Genomic DNA, 15,032 nt, shown 5'->3' with positions numbered 1-15,032 from the left:
CTGTACATACTCAGGAAAAGGTAGGCTGAAGTTACTTAGTTATTATCCCCTCAAATCAAAGCCTTCAGCACTCCACATGCTTCATGTATGCAATCATGTGCAAAGTTCCCGCTTGTCCACATGTGCAGGTGATCATGTACCATAATGAAAGGGAGAGGTGAGGAAAGGTTTCACTTAAGAGGACTGATGGTTTCTAAGTAATTCAAAATATTGCAATTGTTTATTTTTTAAAGAGAGAAAGAAAGGGCATGAGATTGTGATATAGATATAAATAATTTGGATTGATATGAACCTTGGTTTACTGATACTAATTTAAGGTCAATCTTGTTATATGTATATTTCTGATCTTGATTAAGGTATGTTAAAGTTAAAGCCTTCCCTTTTGTTTAAACAGAAAAAGGGGAAATGATGGAGGAGGGTCATCTGTCTATCTGTTGCTTTCATTGGTTAATTAATAAAGAAAACTGCTTGGCCTGATAGGTCAGAACATAGGTGGGTGGAGTAGACAGAACAGAATGCTGGGAAGAAGGGAAGTGAGGCAGATGTGACGAAGCTCTGGCCCAAGATGGATGCATGTTAGAATCTTCCCAGTAAGCCACCATTTTGTGGTGCTACACAGATTATTAGAAATGGGTTAAGCAAGATGTGAGAATTAGCCAATAAGAGGCTGAAACTAATGGGCTAGGCAGTGTTTAAATGAATACAGTTTGTGTGTTGCTATTTTTGGGTGTAAAGCTAGCCATGCGGGAGCCAGGCGGAATGAAAAGCAGGCCTGCCCGCAGTTCCTTCTACAGGGTTGGGTGGAAGGGCTTGGGAGGATTTGGAGGGTGAAAATGTAGGAACAGACAATTTTGGCTTCTCCCATTCCCTCCACCCCGCCCCCCCCCCCGATCTAATCCTCAGATAGGGTAAGGCATATTGCCTTGTGGAAGGTTCAAGGCCCTCCCTGCTATATCTAGGTTGAGCAAGGTATACATTCAAAGAGAATAAGATCCCAAAAAGCCAGTATATGCAGTAGGGATAAATCCTGGTGCCACTGCCAGTGGCCCCTCGGTCTGCCCCAGCCATACAACTGTCAACCACATTCAGAGGAGCTAGTTTGGTCCATGCTTGTTCCTTGCCGGTCTAGCTGGAGTTGGTGAGCTCCCATTAGCTTAGGCTTCTGTAAAGCAAAGGACACAGTCAATAAGACAAAAAGGCAGCCTACCGAATAGGACAGTGTTTTTTAAAGAAGAAACACAAATGGCCGGGAAAAAATGGTGGGAGGGAGAGAGGAGAGAGTTCTATATAGAGTAACCGGAATGCATTATATACGTGAATAAAATTGTCAAAGAACACATTTAATAAAAATTATAATAAAAAGGATTTAAAGTTATAGAATTTGTAAGAAACAGGCTTATTACTTATTATTATTAGATACTAACTTAGAAAATAATTAGGTGGCTATATGAAGCTTACATTATTGGAGATTATAATAGTAATGATTTTTTAAAAACCTAGTGCTGATGTTATGACCATTTTCAGAAGATAATAAAAGTGATAAAAACATGTTGAATAATTTATAAAAACAGAACAAATGTTTTAAGGGGTATTAGAAAGAACCCTTATTACTACAAACCATCATAAACTTGTGGCCTATTCATACTTTTTTATTGAAAATATGCACATATGTAACATACTGTTATGCAATTACGTTTTGGCAAAAATAACAGTGATGTATTACAACTAAATATTGTTATTTTAATTTAACATGATAAAGCTGGTTCATTCTAAAAGAGGGGTTATTATACTTAAATAAAAGTACAAAGTCTAGGGCTGGAGAGATGGCTCAGCCGTTAAGAGCATTGCCTGCTCTTCCAAAGGTCCTGAGTTCAATTTCCAGCAACCACATGGTGGCTCACAACCATCTGTAATGAGGTCTGGTGCCCTCTTCTGGCCTGCAGACATACACACAGACAGAATATTGTATGCATAATAAATAAATAAATATTAAAAAAAAGTACAAAGTCTATATAATTAATACAAATTGTTTATTATATGTAGAAATCTTTTAAAAATAAATTCTATAATAAATAATGGATGTGAAACTTTAGTGATGTTTCTGATCTGATTATTTTCATAAAATAAATTTCTATGCATATTAAGAAAGGTCCAACATCCTTAGCCATCAGGGAAATGCAAATTTAAACCATGCTGAGGATCAACTCACCCCAGTCAGAATGACCATCTTCACACAAACAAACAAGAACAAATGCTGGGGAAGGTTTTATAAAAGAAGCTTTTATTCGCTGCTGGGCAGACTGTAAACTAAATCCAGTCATGATAGAATTCGGTATGAAGCATCTTCAAGAAGTAAAATAAACAGAACTATAGGATCCAACTGTACGACTCCTGGTACCACGGAGATCCTTGCACATACATAGTCATTGCTGCTCTGTTCCCTGGAACAAGGAAGTGGAGTCAGCCTAGCTGTCCAACGGAAGGACAGCTAATGGAAAAGTGGCTTATCTCTGGAATTTTATTCAGCTGTGAAGAAAAAGAAAATGATGAAATTTGGAGAACGGTGAGGGAATTTGTAAAATAACTTATTATTTATTTATATATCGCTATTCAATTATTAGAAAATTTTCATTATCCTGAGTGTGAGGTGACAGACTCAGGCAAAAGTGGCATGTTTTCTCTTCTATGTAGATCCTCATTTTCCGTGCTCGCCTGTATGCACACAAGTGGGCGTGAGGAGGTGTATAGCAGTATATATAGTGAGTAGGTGTGAGTAGGCTACAAAGGTACGCACGCGGACATGAGAGGCGAACCAGAACGCTGAGAAAACGGGTGGTGACACAGACGACGGGGAAGGTGGAGGGTAGCAAGGCGCCAGTGCGCGCCAGTTTCAGCTCGCCAGAAGATGGCAGCACAGTGCCGTGAGATGCTCTCAGCTCCCCGCCTCCCTGTGGTTAGCGAGGGAGACTGGTGTGTGAACTTGACTTTGGAGAACTAGTGACATCCTATTAATGACCCAAAGAAACATCTTTCTGAAAGGAACTGCTTAGCTTTGTAGATTTAAAAGGAATGTGTTCAGGACTGCTTCAACTAACGGCAAAATAAGATCGCACTGCCTTTGGACCAGCAAACGTTTCTGATAGAATATTCCGTGGTTTTGGAACCAGATAAATAGTATTCTACCCCCACCCCCATCCCCACTTTAGATAATTATCTCTTTATTGACCTCATTAAGTTTCCCATTTATGTCAATGTTTCCTTCCCTGATACACTCGGTGTGTGCTTGCTCTCGCGGTTAGCTGCTGGGGAAAACCTCTCTGATGACAATTGGGCTAGGCAGCGTCGATTCTAGTTTTCATCTTGGTCTTTTGTGTTATTGTGTCTTCAGCTCCTAGAAGTAGTGGTTCTTATCCATAATATGTGATACCACTTTTAGGTGTCTCTTAATGATGGTTGGAACAGGATTCAGGATTATCTGAACACTCAGGCCTGGATACCAATCACCTGGACCATTGAGAAGATTTCTCGAGAAAGAGAAAACTACTTATTTCTATCAGTGAGGCACTCATCCACGAGAAATGTCTTAACATACAATCCTGCCATGTATCCAGGAAACTAAATGTTTGTTTGCTACTTTTTAAAGAATGCATTTATTAACAGGGAAAGCAAGCTATTCAGAACAGTGGCATAGGAGGCCTTCCTTTAGTTACTTACAGATCTCGGATATACTCCTCTTTTGATGTCTAGTGCTCTATTCAGAAATCTTTAGAGTGTCCATTGTGAAATCTGAGCAAGCTGTGTCAAGATATTACAGTGCACTCAGAGTGTTAGGCAAGAACCCATTCCAATATTTATGATCTAAACTATGAGAAAAGTAATTACTTGTGTACGGTCAGCTATACAGACAGATGGATGAATGGAGAGGAAAGATGAGACCAAAATGAGACCAAACTGCCTTAGAATGAAATCAGAGTTATTCCACTTGCTTATCTTTCCTTCCCCTACCATATCAAGGAAGGGATTTGGCCTAGTCATTCCACACGTTTCCTCTGAAGTGTTTGAAGCTGCATTGAATCGGGGGCAAGGACAACAGCACACTTGTATCTTCTTTATCTTCCCTATTTGGTAGCGGTAATACTTTTTTTTTTTTTTTTTTTTTGGCAATTAGAAGGCTAAAACTTAAAGTTAAATGGCATGCAAAGAGATCATCTCTGCCAGTGTCTTTGTCTTTGGTCTTCAAGTAGTCCCCAAACAAAAACTGTCACTGCCACCAGTCCATACAATCTACTCCTTTCAAAGACTCACACCTGTGTGCACACAATCATACATGTAACACGACAGCTTCCGAATTATGAAAGCTATCATTTTTAGTAGAAGTTCTATTAAATATGGCATGAGTTTTAGCAAATATTCACATCAGCAGTTACCTTGCCTGTTCACCTGCAAATTCTCCCCAACGCTGCCTGCCCTTTCCTTCCTTCCTTCCTTCCTTCCTTCCTTCCTTCCTTCCTTCCTTCCTTCCTTCCTTCCTTTCCTCTCTCCCTCCCTCCTTCCCTCCCTCCCCCATCTTTCTTTCTTTCTTTCTTTCTTTCTTTCTTTCTTTCTTTCTTTCTTTCTTTCTTTCTTTCTTTCTTTTTTCTCTCTAAGTAGCTTGTAAATGTTGCTGGGCAGAGAGTCTTCCCAAAGTTCTGTTGTCCCTAAGCCAGTTTGGGCATGTAATTTCACATCCCAGGACTCAGATTTTATCACATGCACTAAACTGGCTAGACTTTAAAGAGATTGACAGTTGGTGACACTAATAGACAGCTCTCAGATTTTACTTCAGATATACCCTTCTGAACCCCGATCTCCACCCCCAGGGCAAGAGGTGACTGTGAAATAAGGAAGCATCAGTCATCTGAAAAACCTGGATGCAGGTAAAGCCTCCTGGGGATTAGAGGCAGGGAGTGATCTTCCTTCAATTATGGCTCTGTTGATAAAATTGCCACTGAATACGCCAATAAGTAAGTCACCTACGCAAAGGATGCCCTTCCAGAAATGTTGGCTCAGTTGGTGTTTTTCAAGGATTAGAATGGCTCAGGAAGAATTACATCAAAAGAATGAGTTTCTAAGATGTTGGGTTGGCTCTTGCTGTATGCTTTTGTTCCAAATTCAGCAATAGGTAGGCTTTAAAGGCTCACCACACATGAACCCGTCACTCCATTCTGAATGGTCTGTGCACATAAACAATGCTTGGAGGAAAAATGCATGTCTCTCACTCTGGTTGAGCAGACAAGGGGAGAGCTGTAGCAGTGACCTCCGTTTTCTTGGTTATTTCCGTGTAGCCGATCTCTCTACCTTGATCATCCAGCAATCAGGTTCAGGCAAGCAGATGATGCAAGGAAGGTCTTTGAAATGGATAAAAAGCATGTTACTTTGAAAACATTGTCTAGAATGTGACTTTAAAAAATCAGAATACTTACAGAGAAACCCTGTCTCGAAAACCCAAAAAAAAAAAAAAATCAGAGTACCTAGTGCCTGGCTTCCTGAGTTAAAACAGGATTCCTGGGTTGAACTGGGTTTCAGGAGGAGATTGGTGTGACTGAGTAGGGGGACATGACACAGGAAGAAGTAATGGTTCACATTGTCTTTTTTGTCCATTTTATAGCTGCTTCATCTGGTCATTTAACCTACTAATTTTAAACATATTTGGAATTATACTGATAATTATCCTTTAGTCATGGTGTGATCCACCCCATTTTGCAGAAGAAAAACAAATTAATTTATATGTTACTTCAGTATTTGGAAACTCCAAAGCTTTTAAGACACATCCTATGTGAGAGCAAGAATATCCAAGTCAAGATTAATCATGAAAGAAACTTGGGAGAGGAGATAAAGTATACACCAATGATGAGGATACCATATTTCAGTGTGACCAGTGTATGCAGGAGGGATTCTAGGATTGTGCAGTCATGCTTAAAATCCAAAGCTGCTCCAAGTCTCACCCAAAATAGGAAGAATTCTCAGATATTGCCCTCTGGATGAGATGAGAAAGGTGATGGATTTACAAGATGCAGAAGTAACTCAGAGATAGTTCGTGTCACATGCCAGATGGGTCTGAAACATTTGCATTTTAATTCTCCAGCAGGAAATCAAAGGGTTTACTACTATTCACCCTCTTAGAACTAGTCTATAGCTAAGGATTCCCAGTTTCTCTCTAGACAAGAGCCTGGAAATGACTCAGGCAATAGGAACAGTTCAAAATCCCTCGTGAAGACATAATGTGCTAACCACCAAAGCTTCCATGCTTGTGTGGGGCAGTGGTCAGGGAAGAGGAAAGTAGTTGAGGGATGCTCCTTCAGTCTAGGAGGATAGAACTCTTTCTCAAGAGCGCGTGCAAAAGCCTTCACCCATCACCAGGTCTCAACCTCAGAACCATAAAAAACCTATGGTTCCCTGGGAATCACTTAGAAACATTTCTACTAAAATATTTACTTTAGACCAGTGGATTTGCGCTTCAACAAAACAAATTCATCACATCTTTCTTCCCATACCATCAAGCTAAGAAACCATACCTCTTTGCACCATTGCTTAGAACATTTATACTACTAATACAAAAGCTACTCCATGACAATTTTAGTTCAGGACACCTTTCATGTGTGATTAATTAGTGGTATTTGCCAATTGTCAGAATTTAGAATCACCAGCAGTTGGGCTTCTGGGCATGCCTGTGGGGATTATTCTGATTAGGTTAATTGAGGAGAGAAAGTCCATTCACTGTGGGTGGTACCATCCTCCCCTTCCCTCTGACTATATAGACCAGTGGCTCTCAACCAGTGGCTCCTGACCCCTTTGGGGGCTGCATATCAGATGTCCTGTATATCAGATATTTATATTACGATTTGTAACAGTAACAAAAATTACAGTTATGAACTAGCAATGAAAATAATTTTATGGTTGGGGGCCACTACAACATGAGGGACTGTATTACAGGGTCTCAGTGTTAGGAAGGTTGAGAAGCACTGATACAAGTGGAAAAGGGAGGAGAGCAGCAGCCTGCTGCATATGTAAGAAACCAGCTGCTTCAAGCTAATGAGCCCTTCACTTCCCCATCATGATGGACTGTATCCTTGAGCTGAGAGTTAACATAAACCCCTCATCTCTTAAGTCACATTTGTCAGTGTTTACTACTGCGACAAAAAAAGAAACCGAGACACATACATTCTAGAGGTGAAACTTGGGGACATATTTTAGCTATCCAGCCTATTCTCTATTCTCAATATATTGGTCTTGCTATTGTCTAAATTTTTGCATCTGCAAAATGGGGTTGATTAATTATTTCTCTCCTGTTCTCTTTTCCCTATAGCTCTTCTGTATAGTAAAATGCATATTAACCGGAAAGTCAATGGGGAGGGTGACCTGCTTAGTTGATTTTAAATAACAGGCCATTCTAAAAATTTTATTACCCTACATTTTAATGAAAACAACTCTGTAATAAATTGTAACATTTCAGTGTACTAAGCATGACATACTAAGAATGATTGAGATGTGATTGAACATAAACCACTGTGCTGACATTATACAATGTAATGAATACTTTGCAGATTTAAAAAAAATGATCCAATGGCATTAAATATTCAAAGCACTTTGCTAGTATAGCCATTATGCAAACACAGTATGAAAGTTTCTAAACATGGATTACATTGGTGCCTAGCCCAATTGTAATCAGAGAGGCTTCCTCTGGCAGCTGATGGAGGAAGATGCAAGACCCACAGTCAAACACTAGGCAGAGCTTGGGGAATCCCTGCAGAAGAGGGGGAGTGAGAACTCTGGGAGCCAGAGGGGTTGAGGACACCAGGAGAACAGGTTGAATCAACTAGGAAGGGCTCATAAGGGCCCACAGAGACTGAAGCAGCAATCACGAAACATGTATGCTGTGATTGTTTAGCTTGGGGTTTTTGTGGGACTCCTAACATTGGGAGGGGGTATCACTGATTCTCTTTTTTTTAAATATTTATTTATTATGTATACAATATTCTGTCTGTATGGCTGAAGGCCAGAAGTGGACACCAAACCCCATTACAGATGGTTGTGAGCCACCATGTGGTTGCTGGGAATTGAACTCAGGACCTTTGGAAGAGCAGGCAATGCTCTTAACCTCTGAGCCATCTCTCCAGTCCCGGTATCACTGATTCTTTCGACTGCTCTTGGGACCCTTTTCCTCCTAATGGGTTGTTACGCACAGCCTTGGTATGAGGGTTTGTGGCTAGTCTTATTGTAATTTGTTATGTCATGGTCAGTTGATATTCCTGGGAGGCTCATTCTTTTCTGAAATGGAGAAATAGTGGATCTGGGGGAGAGGAGAGATGGTGGGGAACTGGGAGAAGTGGAGGCTGTGGTTGGGATGTATTGTATGAGAGAAGAATAAATAAAAGGAAAAAAATAAATCACATATGATCTTGTAATCCTACTTTTGAATATTTATCCAAAAGCAATGAAATTAGCATCTCGAAAAAGATTTCTGAATTCCCTGTCCACTGATAGCCAAGATTTAGAATTAACAGGACTGTCGGTCAGAAGATGGAGCTGGCGAGATGGCTCAATGGTTAAGAGCACTGGTGCTCTTCCAGAGGCCCTGACTTGGTTCCCAGCACTGAGGTCAGGCAGCTCACTACTGCCTGTAACTCCAGTTCCAAGGGATGTGACAATCACTCACACATACACACAAGTAAAACAATTTCTTCTAATAAAGATGAGAAGGAGCGGAAAATGTATATCTAAATATATACACAGTAGAACATGATTTCCTCGTTAAAAAGGAGGCAATCTTGCCATTTGTGACAAAAGAATGGACCTGGAGGACATATGTTAAATGAAGAAGCCAGGCACAGAGAAACAAATGCTGCATATATGTGAAACCAAAACAGAACTCACAGAAACACATGGAAGGTGTTTGCAAGAGGCTGGACTGTGGCAGAAAGGGGAGGAATATTGGTCAAAGGGTACAGAAACATAAACAAACACTTTGATTCTTACATGCATAGTATTAGGTATCCATTAAAATTATTATCATAACAATTGTTTTTTATTTACTTACTGGGGATAGAACATAGAGCCTCACAAGTGCCAGACAGAGGCCTTAGCACAGACCCATATCTCTAACCATTTAAAATCCTTTAAATATTAAATTATTATTTTTTTGAGGACAGGGTCTCATGTCATCCAAGTTGTCCTAACTCCTCATCCCCCTGCTTCCTCCTCCAGAGTGCTGGGATTACAGGTGTGCACTACTACATCCAGTGTGGACTGAGTCCAGGGCTTCATGTGTGCTAGGCAAACACCCTATCAACTGAGCTGCACCTAGTGTGGACTGAGTCCAGGGCTTCATGTGTGCTAGGCAAACACCCTATCAACTGAGCTGCACCCAGTGTGGACTGAGTCCAGGGCTTCATGTGTGCTAGGCAAACACCCTATCAATCAACTGAGCTGCACCCATGGCCTGGAAAATTCTCTCCTTAAAAACGGGAGGCTTTATTTTGTGTTAAGGTGTCACTAAATTTCTCATGCTGGCTATGGAGGTTAGAATGGGAATGGACCCATAGACTCCTGTTTGAATACTTGGTCCCCAGATGGGGGAATGGTTTGGGAAGGATTAGGAGGTATGATCTTTTTGGAGTCACTGGGGTTGGGTTGGTTGGAATTTTGAGGTTTCAGAAGAGTCCCAGTTCTCTCTCTTTGTCTCATGGTTGGGGATGAAGATGTGTTCTTTTGCTCTGCCGTCACGTTTTAATCCTCTGAAACTGTAAGCCAAATGAAGCACTTTCTCTTATAAGTCACCTTCATCATAGTGTTTTGTTAGAGCAGTAGAAAAATAAGACACTGGCCTTCAAATTTTGATCCTTCTGCCCCAGCCTTCCAAATACCTGGGATTATGGGACTGTATGACCAGGCTTGAGACAATAATCACATTTTATGCACAGGGAAAATTTATGAAATTATAGGATAGATCCATAATAAATGTACAGCCTTCCAAGGATATTGAGATAAACCTTTTACTTCATCCTATTTCTGGTATGACCTCACTATTTCTTTTACTACCTGAAGCAGTACAGGTAAACCACAGTTTAACTGAAGATCTTGGATTTAGGGACTTACGAATGGAGGCGTCACTCTACCTTTTGCCTTGGTGGGGCCAGCATCATGTGTCATAGGTAGCAAAAGTCCTGCCTGCTAAGAAGAAAGTAAAATCCTGCCCTTCCTCAACTTCCACGGCGGAACTTCTGAGAAGGTGGGAGAGAGCAGAAACCTCAATCCCTGCACAGTGTGAAAACTGTGTTGCGCTCAGTCTCGTGTTCACACACCCAAAGCAACCATGATTTTTTTTTTTTTTTTTTTTTTTTTTTTTGGTGTTTCGAGACAAGGTTTCTCTGTAGCTTTGGTGCTTGTCCTGGAACTAGCTCTTGTAGACCAGGCTTGCCTCGAACTCTCAGAGATCCGCCTGCCTCTGCCTCCCGAGTGCTGGGATTAAAGGTGTGCGCCACCACCGCCCGGCATGATTTTTTTTTTTTTAATAGTTTTTGCTGACAGTGAGCTCGATATACTAAAGATCTTCAGGCAGCCGGTGGGGTTTCCAGCAAGCTCAGAATCTACCTTCTACTATTTTTAGCGCTTGCTGCTCTGCAGACAGCCCTGGCTCACACACATTGGAGTTCAGCACTTCATTGGGTCCCGGTGTCCTTCTTTTCTGATCGCATAAGCAACATTATAAATAGCAGTTAGCTCTCAGCTGTACAGACTTTATAGACGTTAGTCAAACATATATTTGTTTATATATTTATTTATTCATAAATATAAATAAATAAACACAAGCTCTGTACAACTGAGGTTGATGTCATTAGATCAAGGGATCGTGATGTAGGAGATAGAAGGTAAACAAACATAGTCTCTTTTTGGGGAGATAGAGTTAGTCTTATGCCAAAATATTACAGTAAATAAAGATGCATCTCTTGCGTTTCTGACTCTACTCCTTCAGTTTCTTTATTGTGGCCTTCTTAAATGAGCTTGGGGAAATTCTATTTTTTAAAAATCTGCGAATCTTTTATTGCTCTCTACCCCTTTGCTTACCAACTTCACTTCCTTAGTAAAAGATGATTTTATTAGACAATGTAAAGAAAATGTTTAGAGGCAGCTAGTTAATACTATATTGTGACTGGTCAGGGACATCATAGTCACACTAAAGCATCCAGCTTTTTTTTTTTTTTTTTTTAAAGTAGGTGTTTGTAAACTCAATAGATACCGAAAGCTGTGTAGTTAGTGAAACAAGGAGTGATGGAAATTTAAACAGCATCTTTAAATAGACCTGGGCTTGGAGACGAAGCCACTGTGTGTAGATGGAGTTAAAACAGGATCTTGCTACATGTTTTAGGCTGATTTCAAAACTCATATTCCTCCTGCCTCAGTCCCCAAAGGCTGCAATTACAGATGTGTGCCACCTCTGGCCACCAAGCTTTAAAAGAAGGAATCTGCGCCTTCTTTGGGCATCACCAGTCTTTCCCAGAAAATATTCTCATGCTCCTGCATAAGTTGCTTTTGTAGGCCAGGTTGAGTCCACACTCTTTTCACATAGCTTCTCTTCCCACCATGTCTTACTGTTGCCAGGGGATGAGATTACATGTTTAATTCTGACTTCATTTTCATACTCTCTGCGTGTATTAGAGTCTACAGACCACACATGCCTCTCTCTCTCTCCACTGTCCCCTTTTCCAGTGTCCAACGTAGGCACAGTCTCTCAAAGGCCGTGTGGCCCATGAGTGCAATATTCTGTACATCTTTAAAAGGTTTGAAGAATACTTAGCCATCTGAAATATATCTCTGTACATCTAGAAAACCTAACTAACTAATCCAACTAGCATGCTTACAGTTTGACTGTTATAGATGACTATTAATCTGTATTTCTTAATTATACATTGTAATATTAAGTTGGGGGCATTACCCCAGCTGCGGGCATTCAACCTTGAGGCACCAATTGAGTGCCAATGGAGCAGAAAGCTTCATCTCAGGCCCCCTCCCCCTGAGTGTGGTCCAAGGCAACACAAGTGTAATTATTCAAAACTGTGTCCAGGCACTGCCAAACATCTGTTGCTGAAACTCCGGCAAAAGTTATAGGCTTTCAGAGAGTTTAGAGTTTTATTCTGATACTGTAATGATGAAAAATATGTCTTGATAGGTGTCTTAGTTAGAATTACTATTGCTATGGCAAAAATACCATGATGGAAAAGCAAGCTGGAGAGGAAAGGGCTTATTCGGCTCACACTTCCACACTGTAAGTCCATCCCTGAAGGAAGTCAGGACAGGAACTCAAACAGGGCAGGAACCTGGAGGCAGGAGCTGATGCAGAGGCCATGGAAGGTATGGCTTACCGGTTTGCTCCTCATGGCTTACTCAGCTTGCTTTCTTATAGAACTCAGGACCACTAGTCCAGGCATGGCACCATCCACAATGGTCTGACCACTAATTTTTTAAAAAAAAGTTCTACAGGCTTGCCTACAAGCAGATCCTATGGAGGCATTTTCTTAGTTGAGGTTCCTTCCTCTCATATGACTTTAGCTTCTGCCAAATAGATATGAAAGTTTCCAGAACAACAGGCTAGGGGCTATGAAAAGAAACCCTTAACCATTTCCCATTCTCCTTCCCTCCTTGGGCCTCCAGCCTGTTGCAGAACTAGCTGATGGGCAAGAATGAAGCAGGGAACACAGCCTAGCAGCTGTCTCCAGTACACACGCAGAGTTATCGGGACAATAAAATATTATTCCATGCTTCTACCCCACAGCCAATTAGGTCAGCTGTAAATACTGGAATTGCTTGGTAAACGTGTTGGAAGATTGTGCTGACTTGTTAATATAAGTGAAAATGTAGTTAGATTTATAACACTTTCTTTCTAAGCCATAATTTACAAAAACAACAACAACAACAACAGAGAAGCATCTCTCGCAACCTGCTGAAAAACCATTATTAAAATGCACATGAAAAGTCAATTAGGCCAGAGGGAGGTATTTAAGAGAAGGGAGATTTCATGCCCTAGGATTACACTGTGGGGATTACATATTTCTTATTTATTTTTTTCTTTCAGATCTTTGCCACTGCCAATGAAAAGGAATACTTTTTTAAAAAACTTATTTTTACTATGAAATACTGCTTCCGATTGCCATAAGAAGTAAACTAAAATCCTGGCTCCCTGGCAACCTGCTTTGTCCTCCTCCAAGGCCCAGATAAAAGCAACTCTTTCCATATTTACAAACTCGTTTCTTTTATTTATTTATTTATTTTTTTTTTGGTTTTTCGAGACAGGGTTTCTCTGTGGTTTTGGAGCTTGTCCTGGAACTAGCTCTTGTAGACCAGGCTGAACTCGTTTCTTTTAAAGCAACAGTCAATAATCCTTCAGACACGAGGATCCAGTTTTAAAAAGTAAACACTGTCTCATCTTTTGCTTTGAGGGAGTGGATTTGTGTGAGAAATCCTCCAGGGATGGTCCTTCCCAACAGTGAGCGGTCACCTCTCATTTTCATTTTAAAACCCGGAGCTTTTTCTACTTCAAGGACCTTAGGTGGGACACAGCTCTACTTTCAGATAGGGTATTAGGTGGAAAGACCTCCCTATTTCCTCCTTGGGTCTTTGGGCCTTGATGTTTGGTGAGGCGCTGCCCTCTGCTGGAGAGGGACTTTAATCCGACTTCTTCTTCCCTTACTGCAGCCAACCCGTGCCTCTGTTTCAGCCTCCCTCTTAAAGAATACGTGGGGTGGGAATGCGGGTGACAGTTATGTGGCTTGATCTGTTGGGGAGGGACCTGGCAGTGGGACCAGGACGTATCCTGGGTGCATGAACTGACTTTTTGGAGCCCAGTCCCTATGGGGGGCGGGTACCTTGTTCAGATGGAGGGGCGGGGCTTGGTCCCATCTCAATTTGGTATGCCCAGTCTTTGTTTACTCTCCAAGGGAGGCCTTACCTTCTCTGGTGAGTGAATGGATGGGGTGGAATGGGAGGAAGGTGGAGAGGCAGGAGAAGGGAGCGGAAGGGGGAACTGGGGACTAGTATGTGAAATTAAAAAAATTTTAAATTAAAAAAAATAGAATACAGGTACGACTGTTGTGCCTGATTTGTGTTTAAGGTGCCAGCAAGTGGGGGAAGGCAAGGGAAAAATAAATCATGAAGTAACATATAAGTATGACAGAAACTGTCATTTTCCATCCCAAACTTCTCTTAGAATATTCAGTTAAGATAAAGAGAATTCTTAACGTATTTTTTTGTTTTTAAAGGAAGCACTAGTGCATAGACTACAGATCCATTTCTCTGGAGGAAGATTGTGTGATTTCCATAGAAGACGCAATGAGCAAGGTAAACCACATACTTATATATGTGTGTGCGTGAGTTGCTTTATAGATTTATGCCTCACACATTCTAGTATATAATATATTACATATAATAACCACATACAGAAATTCTAGGAGAACCAAAAATGGGGAAAGACAAATCTTCCAGACATGGATTTCAGGAATCGTCTTAGCTTAGAGCACTGCCTTTGTAATCGAAAGCAATTTCAAGTCTTTTCTTGAAGAGGAGAAATTTCAGTGCCGGCTGCACTTGCCTAGAAGTTAGGAGGCCCTTGGTCCCATCCCCAGCGTGGCAGAAATTGCAGAAAGAAAGTAACATCCCGCTCGGTAAGAAAGGGTTTCATGAAGCATGTTTTCATACACATTAGCCAGCTTTGCTTCGGTGGAAACATTCTGTTTAATTTTACAGCCAGGCGAGTCTGTTGCCGGGTTTTCACACTGTTTGGGTATAAATCTGAATTCTCTGTGACAACCCTAAATACCCACAGTTTCGGTTCCCCCCACTTCCCACTCCCCCCACAGCCTAGCTTGTAGCTGCCAAGGCCATGGGTAAATTTTGTTTTTTTTCTCACTTGACTTCTCTTTTACTCTGTAACAAATGCTTTTATGGACCACCACTAAAAACGACTTTTTAGAGGCTGAGAGAGAGTGTGAAGGCAAAAAACA

This window comes from Chionomys nivalis, chromosome 20, assembly GCF_950005125.1.
Source record: "Chionomys nivalis chromosome 20, mChiNiv1.1, whole genome shotgun sequence".
NCBI classification, from domain to species: domain Eukaryota; kingdom Metazoa; phylum Chordata; class Mammalia; order Rodentia; family Cricetidae; genus Chionomys; species Chionomys nivalis.
Note: the sequence above shows the minus strand (reverse complement) of the source record.